The 14,855-nt window shown below is 44.5% G+C and overlaps 1 pseudogene; it reads left to right on the forward strand.

The window, feature by feature from the left end:
* The first annotated feature begins 10,705 nt into the window (after positions 1-10,705).
* Positions 10,706-12,057, forward strand: LOC134389663 (splicing factor 45-like; annotated as a pseudogene).
* Positions 12,058-14,855: the final 2,798 nt, after the last annotated feature.

Here is a 14,855-nt window from a genome sequence, read left to right on the forward strand (position 1 = left end):
CAGGATTCCAGGCATCAGGCTGTCTCTGTTGCTGGCCTGGATGTGCAGCTGCGTTGGCAAGGGCAGAGCTACGGCCCACATCCCTGGGCTCCCAGGACCCCCCAGGTGTGGGGCTGGCTTCCATCACAGCTCTGGGTGTGCGCTAACAGCACCTCTTTAATTCTCAAAATAATCCCGGTATGGATGGTAAATTATATGGTCTCCTAGTTTCAATCCACTTTGATTTTACAGTCCAGTTATCTCCAAAAAAAAAAAAATGGATTTCTAATCTTCAAACAGGAAATAACATCCTAAATAGGGTGAATGATAGAATTGTGGACTATTCAAACAACAAAAATAGCTGGCCTTTATTAACTGCTTACTCTGTGCCAGACAATGTTGTGAATATTTTGCAGTTCGTAGCTCATTTAATCTTTCCACAACTTTAAGAGGGAGGTACAGTTAGTTACATTTTACAGATGAGGAAACTGAGGCACAGAGGTTATCAGCTGGTAAGTGGGGAGAGTCAGGATTTATGATGTCCTGCATCACAACACTGCTGTCTCTCCAGTCAGAATCATGACAATTTAGTATTCTGTTCTAATAATAATCGCAGCAGGTATTTATTGAGTGTTCCCTGGATCAAGACCCCTCCACAGACCACCTTATTAAAGCTTTATGACAAACCTGTGGAGAGGTAACATGAGCCCCACTTCAGTTTTATTCACTTACTCACTCACTCAACAAATACTCAGTGCCCGCTATAATACCTGGCACCATAGCTGTGAATAAAAATGAAAAGCGCTGCTCTCAAGGTTTGTTTGGAAACAGAATATAAACCAACAAGCAAAATATACAGTATCACAATTGGTGATAAGAGACAAAAATAAAGGAGGCTCTTTCTCAAGGTCATGTAACTGGAAGGCAGCAAACCTGAGACTTGAACAGGGTCTGTCTGACCTCAGAGCTCAGGTTTTTAACCATAGGATTGCTTTGCCTCCCAAATAACCCAGCAACAATTCCCACCTAATGATCATTTACTTTGTGCGAATCCTGTGGTCAGACGTGTCAGGTATCACCTCATTTCACACATGGCAAAACAAACACTCCATGAGGTAAAGGAATGGTCAGGGGCAGAATTCAGGGTCTGTTTGAATTTTAAGTCCATGCTCTTACCTGTTATTGCTACATGGACACATAGAGCTATAGAGTCCTTAAATTATGGAACTGCAGCATTTTAAGATCTGGGGGACAAGGCTGGCATGACTGTAATATCGGTGAAATACTGAAGTACTTCCCAGGCTGGTTGGCAAATAACCACTACCCTGAGCATCTCTCCATATGGCTCTGGCCCACCCCAGCACCCCCAGCTCTCCCCAGAATCCAGCACCTCAGAGAAGTACAGCCAAATTCACCCAAAAAAGGCATAGAGAAAAGGGCCAATGCCAGAGACCCCTTCTCAGTTGACATTCCCGTGCGTAGGCCTTGTTTGAACATTCCTTTGAAGGCAAATAAGCACCCTGGACAACAAGTCCTTCATCTCTGAAGAAATTCCTCTTGGAAGGAGGCTATGAGGTCAAATGCACATTCCTTTGTGTCCTCAGTGTTACCTGGGGCTGTTGTCTCCACTGCAAACCTCCAAAGTACTTCAGCTAGAAGGTGACTCTCCACCTGCTCAGGGCCCGGGAGGCCAGCCTGCATGGACGGTTTCAGTCCTAGATTCCAGTTGTGTTTGGCTAATGGGGAATCACAGCAAAAACTAGAGAGAAAAAGAGAGGAGAGGAAGGATTGGTGTTATGGACTGAATGGTGGTGTCCCCCTGAAATCCATATGTTGAAGCCCTGACTCCCAGTACCTCACAAGGTGACTGTATTTGGAGATAGGGCCCTTTTTTTTTTTGTCTCTGTTTCAATAGGGGCTTTAAAGAGGTAATTATGTTAAAATGAGGCTGTTTGGATGGGCCCTAATCCAATCTGACAGGTGTTCCTATAAGAAGAGGAAGAGACACCAGAGATGCAGGTGCACAGAGAGAGGATCATGTGAGGACACAGAGAGAGGGCAGACTAACACAGAGGCTCTTCACAGATTGCCACTTGAGTTCACCCGTACATTCCTTCCTTTATTCCACAAACATCGATATCCATTTCTTGCCCTCTTGGGGCTTGCGTTCTAGTTCAGTAAATAAAAATACAACTATGTAACATCATGTTGAGCAGTAAGTGCTATGAAGAAAAATAGAGCTGGGCAAGAGGACATGTAAGACCCGTGCACCATGCACAAATCCCACACACATGGGGATGGCCACTCCACGAAGACCATGAGACAGAGACCGCTGCAATCAGGCAAGAGGAGTTTTATTCCAGCGTGCTGGGGTCACTTAGTCTTCTGGACAGAAGCGACCCCAAGTTTACAACCCAAGCACCTTTTATACAGATTTTCTGGGCAGACCTTAGTGACAGGATGAGTTGTTGGTTATCTGTGGCGCCTTTAGATTTATGGGTAGACTTCAGCAGGCTGGTACCCTGATAGATTTTGTGGCGCTTTTAGATTTACAGGTGGGCTTTAGCAGGCTGGTACCCCGATAAGGAACAGTGCATTTCTCAATCATTTATCTTCCCCGGGGTCTGGCCAGGTGGCCTTTAGATAAGGAACTAGTCAGTTCCTGGAACCAGGTGGGGGTCATTCCCTTCCTGGAATGTTTAGTGTGCTCGGGCTCGCCTGACCTTTATATGGCCCCTTAGAAGCTGCTTTACTTAAAATGTTTTTAGCAAGCATTTGTTACAAAACTGCGTATATTAAAGTTACATTTTTCTACAATCCCCCTACAATCCCTACAATTCCCCTACAATTCCCCTACAGACAGAGGGTGGGGCTGCTGTTTTAGCTGGGCAGTCAGGACAGAGGATGATGTGTGAGCAGCAGCCTGGAGACACTAAGGTCATGACTCAGAAAAATGCCAGGAGACTGGACATGAAAGAAAGCAGACCCAGCAGTGACCTGTCCGTAATTTGGACTTTTATCCCAAGAGCAGAAGGTGGGGACATGATCACGCCTGTATTTGGGAGGGGAGGGGTGCCTAGCTGGTACAGGGACCCGAACCCTTGACCTTGATGTTTCAAATCCATGCTCTAATCCACTGAGCTAACCAGCCAGCCAAGACCTGTGTTTTATTGAGAGGCGTGTGGCTGCTGTGACGAGTGGGACAAGTGGGAAACCAGTGTGGGAGCCAGGTAGGGGCCCACACTTCAGTAATTGTATGAGTCTGTTAGGACTGCCCTAACAAAGTGCCACAGCCTGAGGGCTTCAACAACAGAAGTATATTGTCTCACACTTCTGTAGGCCAGAAGCCCAAGATCAAGGTGTTGGCAGGGCTGCTGGTTCCTTCTGAGGGCTGTGGAGAAGAATCTGCTCCATGCCTCTCTCCTAGCTTCTGGCTGCCAATCTCTGGTGTTTGTTGGCTTGTAGATACATCACCTAACCTCTGCTTTCATCTTCATATGGTGTTCTCCCTGTGTAGGTCTCTGGGTCCAAATTTCTCCTTTTGGAACCCTCCTACACAGTTGGTGGGATGTAAATTAGTGCAATCATTATGGAAAACGGTGTGGAGTTTCCTCACACAACTACAGATAGAACTGTCATACGATTCAGCAATTCCCTTGCTGGGTATATACTCAAAGGAATGGAAATCATCATGTCGAAGGGATACCTGCACCCCCATGTTTATCACAGCCCTATTTACAATAATAGCTAAGAGTTGGAACCAACCTAATTGTCCATCGATGGATGACTGGATAAGGAAAATGGAGTACTTATACACAATGGAGTACAAATCTGCCATAAAAAAAAGAATGAAATTCTGCCATTCGCAGAAACATGGATGAACTTAGAGAAAATTAGGGTAAGTGATATAAGCCAGGCACAGAAAGTGAAATACTGCATGTCCTCACTCATAAGTGGAAGCTAAAAAAAATAAATAAATAAATTTAGAAAAAGAAAGACAAATATAACAATCACAATACTATGTTGAACTTTCAAAAGGAGAGAACAGAACTGAGGTTACCAGAGATGGGAAAGGGGGAGGGGGAAGGAGGTTAGTGAGAAATTGATAAAGGGCCACAAAAAACAGTAACATTGTATAATGTTAAATATACTAATTATCCTGATTTGAGCATCACATATTGAACACAGGTATTGATATTGAATGCAGTACCCCACAGATATATACAATCAATTATGATTCAATAAAATAAAATAAAAAGAATGAGTACACTCAGAAAAAAAAAACACCAAATATCCCCTTTTTATAAAGACAGTGTATTGGATTAGAGTCTAGCTAATGACCACATCTTAACTTGATCATCTGCAAAGACCCTGCCTTCAAATATGGTTACATTCACAGGTACTGATGGCTAATATTTCAAAGTCTTTTGGGAGAGACACAATTCACAGTATAACGGGGTGGAGATGCAGAGAAATGGACACATTCAAGAGATATTTAGGACATAACATCAGTGGGATTTGGGGATGGGTTGCAGATGGGCACTGGGGGAGGGAGGTGAGTCAAGGACGAAACTAGGGTTCTGGCTGGGAAAATGGGAAGAATGGAAAATTTCTAAACACACAAAGAGCTGTGGGCTTGCCTTGGGTTGAATGTCCCCCCAAAACTTAATCCCCACTGTAACTGTTGAGGGTGGGAAATCCTATTATGGTAATTGAAAGGTGGGGCCTTGAAGAGGTGATTAGACTGTAGGACCATGCTGTAGTGAATGATTAAAAACGGTGGTCACGAAGCAACCCAATTAAAAAATGGGCAAAAGAGCTAAGGAGGCATTTCTCTAAGGAAGATATACAAATGGCCAACAGACGTATGAAAAAATGCTCAACATCACTCAGCATCCGGGAAATGCAAATCAAAACCACATTGAGATACCATCTAAACCCAGTTAGGATGGCTAAAATCCAAAAGACTCTGAACGATAAATGCTGGCGAGGTTGCAGAGAAAAAGGAACTCTCATACATTGTTGGTGGGACTGCAAAATGGTGCAGCCTTTATGGAAAATGGTATGGAGGTTCCTCAAACAATTGCAAATAGATCTACCATACGACCCAGCTATCCCACTGTTGGGAATATACCCAGAGGAATGGAAATCATCAAGTCGAAGGTATACCTGTTCCCCAATGTTCATCGCAGCACTCTTTACAATAGCCAAGAGTTGGAACCAGCCCAAATGTCCATCATCGGATGAGTGGATACGGAAAATGTGGTACATCTACACAATGGAATACTACTCAGCTATAAAAACGAATGAAATACTTCCATTTGCAACAACATGGATGGACCTTGAGAGAATTATATTAAGTGAAACAAGTCAGGCACAGAAAGAGAAATACCACATGTTCTCACTTATTGGTGGGAGCTAAAAATTAATATATAAATTCACACACACACACACACACACACACACACACACACACACACACGGGGTGGGGGGAAGAAGATATAACAACCACAACTACTTGAAGTTGATACGACAAGCAAACAGAAGGGACATTGTTGGGGGGGAGGGGGGGAGGGAGAAGGGAGGGAGGTTTTGGTGATGGGGAGCAATAATCAGCCACAATGTATATCGACAAAATAAAACTTAAAAAAAAAAAAATAATAAAATAAAATAAAATAAAATTTTCTTTGGAAAAAAAAAAAAAACGGTGGTCACGGGCATGGTTTGGAGGCTTTAAAAAGAAAGTGAATGAGGAGGTTAGTCTCTCTCTGCTTTCACCATCTTGCAATGTGAGACACCTGGGTCACTGTCACCACCACCAAATGTTTTCCTTGGACTTTGAATTTCTGAGCCTCAGAAATTATAAGCAGTAAATTTCATTTCCTTTATAAATCATTCAGTTCTGTGTAGTTTGTTATAAGCCACAGGAACAGACTAATACAGAAAATTGGTACCAGAGAAGTGGGGTATTTCTTATAACAAATACTTAAAAATAGGAAAGTGGCTTTGGGACTAGGTGTTGAGGAGAGGCTGGGAGAATTTGGAGAAGCAGGCTAGAGAATGCCTACCTGCTGGTGGAAGTTTGGAAGACGAGAATACCAGGGAAAGCTTGGAACTTTTTAGACACTGGTTAAATGGTGGCAATCAGAATGATAATAGACATATGGACAGTAAAGGCCATTCTGAAAAGGTCTTAGATGTAAGTGAGAAGGAACTTATTGGAAACTGTGGCAAAGAGCACCCTTGCTGTGAACTGGCAAGGAATTTGGCTGCATTGTGTCCATGCCCTAGGACTTTGTGGAATATGGAACTTAAGAGTTGTGAACCAGGGTATTTGATGGAAGAAATTTCTAAGCAGCAAAACATTCAGGAAGCTGCATGGCTATCTGCAGCAGCCTATGCTGTGATATGGTGGCAAAGCCATGAGGTAAAGCCAGAATGTATAATTAAAAGGAAAGAAGAGCATAAAGTCTTGGAAAATTTGCAGACTGTTCATGTGGTAGACAAGCAGAGAGCAGGAAAAATGTGCGACAGAGGGACTGGTTGCTAAAGATACTAGCATGGCTATGAGGCAGCCACGAATTAATAGCCAAGACAATAGGAGAAAGGCTCTGAAGGCATTTCAGAGATCTTGGAGGCTGGGTCTTCCATTACAGGCTCAGAGGGCTAGGGAGATAGCCCTGAAGCATATAGGCCCTGAGGCACCCTCCACAGGCTTGCCATCCAGGCCACTTTGTGAAGCTGCTCCCCACATCAGCACCCCAGCTCTTTTGGCTGCTCCAGCCATGGCTAAATTGGCCCCAGGTGTGGCTCGACCTGCAGCTTTGGAAAATATAGTTGGAAACCTTGGTGGCATCCTGTGGTGTTAAGTTTGCAGGCTCAAAGAATGCCAGAGCTGTGAAGGCCTGAGAGCCTCCACCCCAGATTTCAGAGGATGTATGGAAAAGCCTGAGGGCCCAGGGAGAGATCTGTCACAGAGGTGGAGTCACTGCAGACAGCCTTCATTAGAATGATGCCTAGCAGAAACATGGCAGAAAAACCCCATCAGTGCTATGTCTAGTGGAGCTGTGGGAGCAGGACTGCCATGGACACCCCAGAATTGTGGAGCTACCAGCATGTAACCATAGCCTGGGAGAGCGGATGTGAGGCCTGAGATCATGAAAGCCATAGCAGCAGAGCTGCCCAAGGACTTAGGGACCCAGCCCCTGCACCAGTGTGCGGAGGACATCGAACATGGAGTCAAGGTACATGATTTGCCAGCTTTGAAACTTAATGCCTGCCCTGCTGTGTTTCAGACTTGTTTGGGATCTGTTACCCCTTTCTTTTGGCCTATTTCTCCCTTTTTGAAGAGGAACACATACCCTATGTTTGTCCCACCACTGTATCTTGGCAATAGATAACTTGTTTTTGATTTCACAGATAGGACTTTGAACTTTGGGCTTTTGAGTTGCAACAAGTTAAGACTTAGGGGATGAAATGAACGCATTTGTACGTGAAAAGGACATGAGTTTTGGGGGGCCAGGGGTGGAGTGCCTTGGGTTGAATGTCCCCCAAAATCTTTTTTTTTAAAGATGACCGGTAAGGGGATCTTAACCATTGACTTGGTGTTGTCAGGACCACGCTCTCCCAAGTGAGCTAACTTGCCATCCCTATATAGGGATCCGAACCCTGTGGCCTTGGTATTATTAGCACCACACTCTCCCAAGTGAGCCACGGGCCAGTCCTTTCCCCGCAAATCTTAATTCTCACTGTAACTGTTGTTTTTTACATTAAAATTTTATTTTAAATTTGGGTTGTGATTTTAATTTTTTTAATATAACAAAGATGTAAGGTAAATGTGGGGCATAGACTTATTTCCCCCTCCCCGTGCATACCAGAATTCCCCCCACCCCCAGGAAACTATCACTGGCCAAGGTAGTTTACCCAAAAAAAGGCAGGTCTCCTTTAAGTCAAATGGAAGACAGTAGGAAGCTGGAGCGCTGAGTAAATGAATTAGCACATAAATGGAATTAGAATGCTGGTGTTAACTACTTCGGTGCTAGGAGGGGTTAATTTATCTACTCAGCCAGATATCCTGTGAACTCTGAGTTGGGTGAGGGTCTACTCATAAGCATGTAAATGATTTACACCTCTCCTTTGATCTGTTCTCTACATAACTGTTGTATGTACCCCATAGTGGTGGGGATTTCTAGCTGACTGGCTGCCATCGGCACCTCCCATAAGTCTGATAAACCAATATCTCTACCTATTGCAATATTGGGTGAGTTTCTTTGGAATAGGTGAACACTATGTGAGTGCCTTTCAGATTTGGAGCTCCCATGATACAAAGGATTATTTATTTGTTCAAATAGCAGATACATAAACTGAACAACAGTTGAATAACAAAATACTCTGTAGAAAGTAGGGCTTCTAATATTTACAGAAACTGGAGATGTAAAACTTATTAAAATTTACATATTTCATTCTATAATCTCCACAATTATTATTATTATTTTTTTTTTAAAAGATGACCAGTAAGGGGATCTTAACCCTTGATTTGGTGTTGTCAGCACCACGCTCACCCAATGAGCTAACCGGCCATCCCTATATGGGATCCGAACCCACGGCCTTGGTGTTATCAGCACCGTACTCTCCCGAGTGAGCCACGGGCCGGCCCCTCCACAATTATTTGAAATATTTGTTGAGGTTGGGAAATCCTATTATGGTAATTGAAAGGTGGGGCCTTGAAGTGGTGATTAGATTGTAGGACTCTGCTGTAATGAATGGATTAAAAACGGTGGTCGTGTTCATGGTCTGGAGGCTTTAAAAAGAGTGAATAAAGAAGTTAGCCTCTCTGCTTCCACCATCTTGCAATGTGAGACACCTGTGTCACTGTCACCACTACCAGATGTGTTCTTTGGACCTGAGACTTACGAGCCTCAAAAAATGTAAGCAGTAAATTTCATTTTCTTTATAAATCGCCCAGTTCCATGTATTTTGTTATAAGCAACAGAAACGGACTAATACAGGGCTGCTCTGGTCTTGCCAACTGTTGCAGGCAAGCATGCAGGGGGCTGTAGCACCCTCCTTTGTGGGGATCCCACCCAGAACAGTTGTTGCACCTGGCAGGGTAGAAGCTGCAAGAGGCACTCCCATTACAGACTGAATCCAGGAACCTTACAATAAGTTTTTTGAATCTTAAAATTAGACTCTTAGAATCATAGATAATAATAGTTAACATTTACAAAGCCTTTCTTAGTCCAAGCATTGGACTGAGCAATTCCCATTCATGACCTTACTTAATACTGCCATTGTCTTCTGAGTCAGATATCCCCATTCTGTTATTGAAGAACAGCTCAGAGAGGGGTGGTCTCCAGACAGGGTTAGAATGTGACAGAGATAGATTTGACCCCAGGTCTGCCTGAGTCGAAAACGCTTAAGCAATATGCCCTCCTCACACTGATACCAATATTAATACTATTAACAACAGTCATAACAACAAGAAGAATGTTCTCATTACAGAGCCTGCCGCGAGTCAGCACTACCTAGATGTTTGACAGGCATTGTGTAAGTTAAGCCTCATTTCACAGATGAAGAAACCGAGGCTCAGATGCTAAGCCACTTTTCCAAGGCTACCAGCAAGTAGGTGGCAGAGGTGTGGCTTGAATCCAGTCCTGCTGTCTGTCTCCAAAGTCCACCTTGGAACAGTGGAAGAGACCACCTCACCTACCCTGACACTTGAAGATAAAGGAACTGTGGGCCAGAGAAGGAAGGATCTGATAAAAGGTCCCCCAACAAGTTGTGGCCAAAGGAAGGCCGACAGCAATGACGAAGAAGTGGAAGTCTTGGATCAGAGCCCTGTATCTGTAGACATTTCTTTGTGTATTTCTTTCACACTGTTCTTGCGAAAGACATAAACACTGTGGACAAAGCAGGCATGGGCTCTCAATCTCCTGAAAAATGCTTCTGGAACTGTGTCTGTCTAAGTCTGTTTTGGGTTGCTATAATAGAATACTTGAAACTGGGTAATTTGTAAAGAACAGAGATTTATTTCTTCCAGCACTGGAGGCTGGGAAGTCCAAGGTCAAGGGGCCCACATCTTGCAAGGGGCTTCTTGCTGTGTTGTCCCATGGCAGAAGGTTGGAAGGGCAAGGGAGGTCAAGCTAGAGAGAGAGAAAGGAAGGGACCTGAACTCAATTTTTTTTTTTTTTTTTTTGGCCAGGAACCCACTTCCGCATAACAGCATTAATTCAACCATGAGGGTAGGGCCCTTGCAACCTAACCACCTCTTAAAGGTCCTACCTCTCTACACCCTTGCATTGGGGATTAAGGTTCCAACACATGAAATTTGAGGACATATACAAAATATATTCAAACCATGTTCTAATACCTCCACTAGTCAATGTACTCCTGCTGCTGAGGCAATTGCCTCCACCTGTCAGCCTCAGAACACCCCAGGTACTTCTCTGTGCCTTCCAAATAGGAGGACTGTTTGAATCCTAGCCTCATCTGTACGGCCCTGATCAATTCCTTTCCTCTCGTTGTGCCTCAGTTTCTTACCTGTAAAATGACAGCGGAGTGTACAAGGCCATGCAGAAGGGAGCAAATCTGAAGTAACTGCTCTAAATTTGAATTCTGGGCCCCACTGAGAGCCCTGCGGACTTGGCCGAGAGTGGGCACTGCCGTGGTCTCCAGCCGTCGGGGGGTTTCCACAGAGTGTGGCCCAGTTCCACATTAAATTGAAAAGATGTCCCTGTACAATGACCTGGAATGGTGACCAGTGACTCAAAAACAGAATGCTGGTCCAAGAACTTCAAAATCCTTCAGTCTCAGCTTCAGGTGAAAAAGGCAGCTCTCACTCAAGGGAAGAGCCAAAGGACAAAACAAAGTACTGTCCTCGCCCCAGTTGTTGACCTAAAGCGAGGCAGCTCCTCAGACGACCGGCAAATTGTGGGCACACCACAGGTCGTGGTCAGGCCGAAGGACCCTGCTCCCAGGGGGTTTTCTGCAGGGCAAGTTCTGATTCCCTTAACGGACAAATATGATCCTACATTTTCTAATGATTATGAGAAAATGGTGAAGCGCCAAAGAGAGGAAGGACAGAGACAGTGGGAGCTGGAAAGACAAAAGGGAGAAGACGCAGAAAGACAGACAGGAAGCTAGTTGGCCTTCAAGGTGACCGGATCCAGATTCTGATGAAGATGAAGGTTTCGAGCGAGAGAGGAGAAAAGAAGCATCAGTGCAGCTGCGCCCACCTCTCTCTTGGAAAAAGACAAAGAGCTACTCCAAGATTTTCCTTAAGAAGAGGACTCCAGACCCCGATCACAGTCTTCCAAAGCTGCTATTCCTCCCTCAGCATAGGAGGAAGGGGATAGACCAAGGTCTCCAACTGGGCTAGCAACTCCGTCCTTGCTAACATGGGTGGCATGGTGGCACGTAAGACCGTGTAGAAGTACGGCTTCCGGGAAAGCCAGGGTCTTGGGAAGCATGAGCAGGAGCTGAGCACCTCCTCATCAGTGGAGACCAGCAAGCTGGGCAACAAGGTCATTGTGGGTGACACCACCGAGAAAGAGGCATCCAAGAAGTCAGATTCGAATCCATTAACTGAATTACTTGCGTCCTACTAAAGTGGCTCTGCTAGGGAACATGGTTGGTGCAGGTGAGGTAGATGAAGACTTGGAAGCCAAAACCAAGGAAGAATGTGAAAAATAGGGCAAAGCTGGAAAATGTGTGATATTTGAAATTCCTCAGTGCCCCATGATGAAGCAGTACAAATGTTTTTAGAATGTGAAAGAGTTAGGGCCGGCCTGTGGCTCACTCGGGAGAGTGCGGTGCTGATAACACCAAGGCCACGGGTTCGGATCCCATATAGGGATGGCCGGTTAGCTCACTGGGAGAGCGTGGTGCTGACAACACCAAGTCAAGGGTTAAGATCCCCTTACCGGTCATCTTTAAAAAAAAAAAGCATCTGAAAGAGTTGAATTGGCAATTAAAGCTGTCGTTGATCTGAATGGGAAATATTTTGGTGGATGGTTGGTAAAAGCAGATTTCTACAATTTGGATAAATTCTGGGTCTTGGATTTGACAAAAGAAGTTTGATTTTAAGAACTAGAGCACAAGTCATCTCTGATGATCCTTAAATGACCTGCAGACTGAGCAAAGAAGAAGACAGACAATAGCATTTGTGGCTGTTGGATACTGAGACTCTCCACCCTCCTTCTAATAAACCGAATGCATTCGAGGCTTGGGGGCCGGGGTGGGGTGGTGTGGATCTAAAGGTATGGAATAGCTGGACAAGGGTGGAGGGGATCCTGGGGCTCCAGGGGTAGGCAGGGGACTAAAGTGCTCAGATCTGATATGAAGTCCTACGATCCCAGATCTTGGACTCTATCTGGCACCTGAATATGCCATGGCTCAAAATATCAGCTGAAACAGTTGGTAAATATTCTGAGAAAATGAAAAATTGACAATCTGAACCTCAAGCCTTGCTTCAACCTGAGCACTGACCCTAGATCTTGGTCACATTCTGAGACCAGATCCTGGTCACTCAGTGAATGCCGACCCTGGTCACACACCCACACCACTGACTCTACAGTGATCCAGGCCATAGCGTGAGCCATGAAGGACATCTCAGGGAGTAGCACCCGTGTGAGCAAAGACCAAGAGGCATGAAACTGTGTGATGTGTCTGGTTAGAGGTATCAAGAGAATGTTTAGACCGGAGGGTCCATCAGGAGAAGTTTTGGAAAAGGGACCCAGGAAGGTCCCTTGGGCTGTTAGCAAAATGTCTGAGTGTCCACTGAGGAGTTTCAACTTTTTCTTAGAGACTTGAGAACCCTGGAGGATTTTAAACAGGGCAGGTAACAAACAGATTTGTGCTTTAGAAAAATCACTGGTTTGGAGAATGGTTTAGTAGGGGTAGGAATGGGATATGGGTGGTGCAGGAAAGGGAGGAGACTAGGATGGCTCCTAGGTGTAATAGTCAGGGTGGGTTAACTGCTGTAACAAAGAACTTCCAAATCTCAGGGGCTTAAAGCAACAAAAGTTTATTTCTCATTCACATCTCATTTGGATGAGGATCTAGCGGGTCTCCCCCTAGTGGTGACTTAAGGACAAAGGTACTTTCCATTTTGTGGCTCTTCTATCTTGCAGATGGAGGGAGGGAGGGAGTGTGGAGGATTTCATCGCAGATGCATTATTACCTTGACCCAGAAGTGACACATATTACTTCTGCTCTCATTCTTTTGGTGAAAACTAGTCACGTGGCCTCATCAAGATACAAGGGAGCTGAGACATGTAATATAACTGGACAGCCACTTCCCAGCAACAACTCTAAACTATGGAAGGCAAAACATGTATTGCTGGTGATCAGCTTGCTATGGCTGCCACAAGAGGGTTCTGGCCATAGGGATTCAATAGTCAGGATTTCTTCATTAATTCAACACATATTTATTGAGTTCCTAATATGTGCCAGGCATCGTTTTAGTGCTTGGAATTTAGTCAAGAACCAAAGTTCCTGCAGTTATGGACCTTGGATATTTGCAGAGGACACAGAAACGCTATTTCTCCTTAAGTTGTAAATAGCAGAAACTTGCCTCAAACCAGTTAAGAAAGCAAAAAGAAAACAAGGGAGTAGTATTTATTAGCTCGAAAAATTGGGTATTCCATGAGTGCATCGGGCTTCAGTAACAGTTTCAACAACATCATCAGATCTCTCTCTCTCTCTCTCTCACTTGCTCACTCGTCTCCTTTGCCACTGCCACCCACTTCGTGTTAGGACTTTATTCAGCATTCACTTTTTCACTCTCGCATCTTTTGCTGGGAAAGATGATCACCGACATCCTAAGTTTTGCATTAACTCAGGGGAAACTCTGGCTCTGCCTGGGTCACCTGTCCATCCTTGGTCCAGTCACTGTGATTTTATAACAGGAGCTATTTATTCATCCTTGAGGATGGTGGGAGAGGCAGGTCAGTGGTTACCAGATAAGGGAGGAAGTGACTTTGTGTTTGCATGACACTGAACAGTAGATCTCTCAGTCCCAGTCTACTGTAGCCCGTGTCTAGGGAGACCATTGTTGAGACACACCCACTTGTTCATATGCACAACTCAAAAATGTCCTCCACTGAAAGCAACCCTTCCACACACAACCAAAAGTTTACTTACCCTGCTCCCCAAAGTAAAATCCAATTCCTTTGCCAACTTCTAATCAAGGAACTATGAGCGAGGTATATAAAATAATCAGTACAGTGAGGTATCAAACTCAGATAGCCACAGTCTACAGCCCAGTGACAATTCAAGCCATTCTCTACATACCTATGGTAATGTTTGTTGATTGCCTGTATCACAGACTTGCCCATTCTCTCTCTTCTGACTATAAGGACATATGTCCCACAAAAAAGTTTGAAAATACTCCTTTTCTCAGCATTTCTTGTGGCTACGGGTATCATGTTCGAAGTTTTGGTCAATGAGATATAAGGGGACTCCTGCTGTGGTGTTCTAAAAATATAAACTCTTTTATAAAGAGAGTAGAATGTGAGGGGAGTCCTCTTAAAATGTAGGCTGCCCACCAATTGCTTTTTCTGGAGAGTCCTGCAGACATGATGCCTGGAACTATGGCAGCCACCATGATCAGGAGACAATGAGCCTGAGCCCTAAAACTCAACAAACTGAGGATAATGGAGCAAAAGGATGGAGTAAAAAGTGGGTTTTTGAACACCTCACTGAGTTATTGAATCAGCTCTGGCACTGCTTTCCTCCAGACTTCTTGCTTTGTAAGAAAATTAAATATCTTTATTGTTAAGTTCGCCATTGATCCAGAATTCTGTTACTTCCACCTGAAATCATTCTAACTGCCAGCATTTTAGCACTGGACTGACACCTTTTGACATCCGGCATGG

The sequence above is a fragment of the Cynocephalus volans genome, chromosome 10 (assembly GCF_027409185.1).
Source record: "Cynocephalus volans isolate mCynVol1 chromosome 10, mCynVol1.pri, whole genome shotgun sequence".
Classification (NCBI taxonomy): Eukaryota; Metazoa; Chordata; class Mammalia; order Dermoptera; family Cynocephalidae; genus Cynocephalus; species Cynocephalus volans.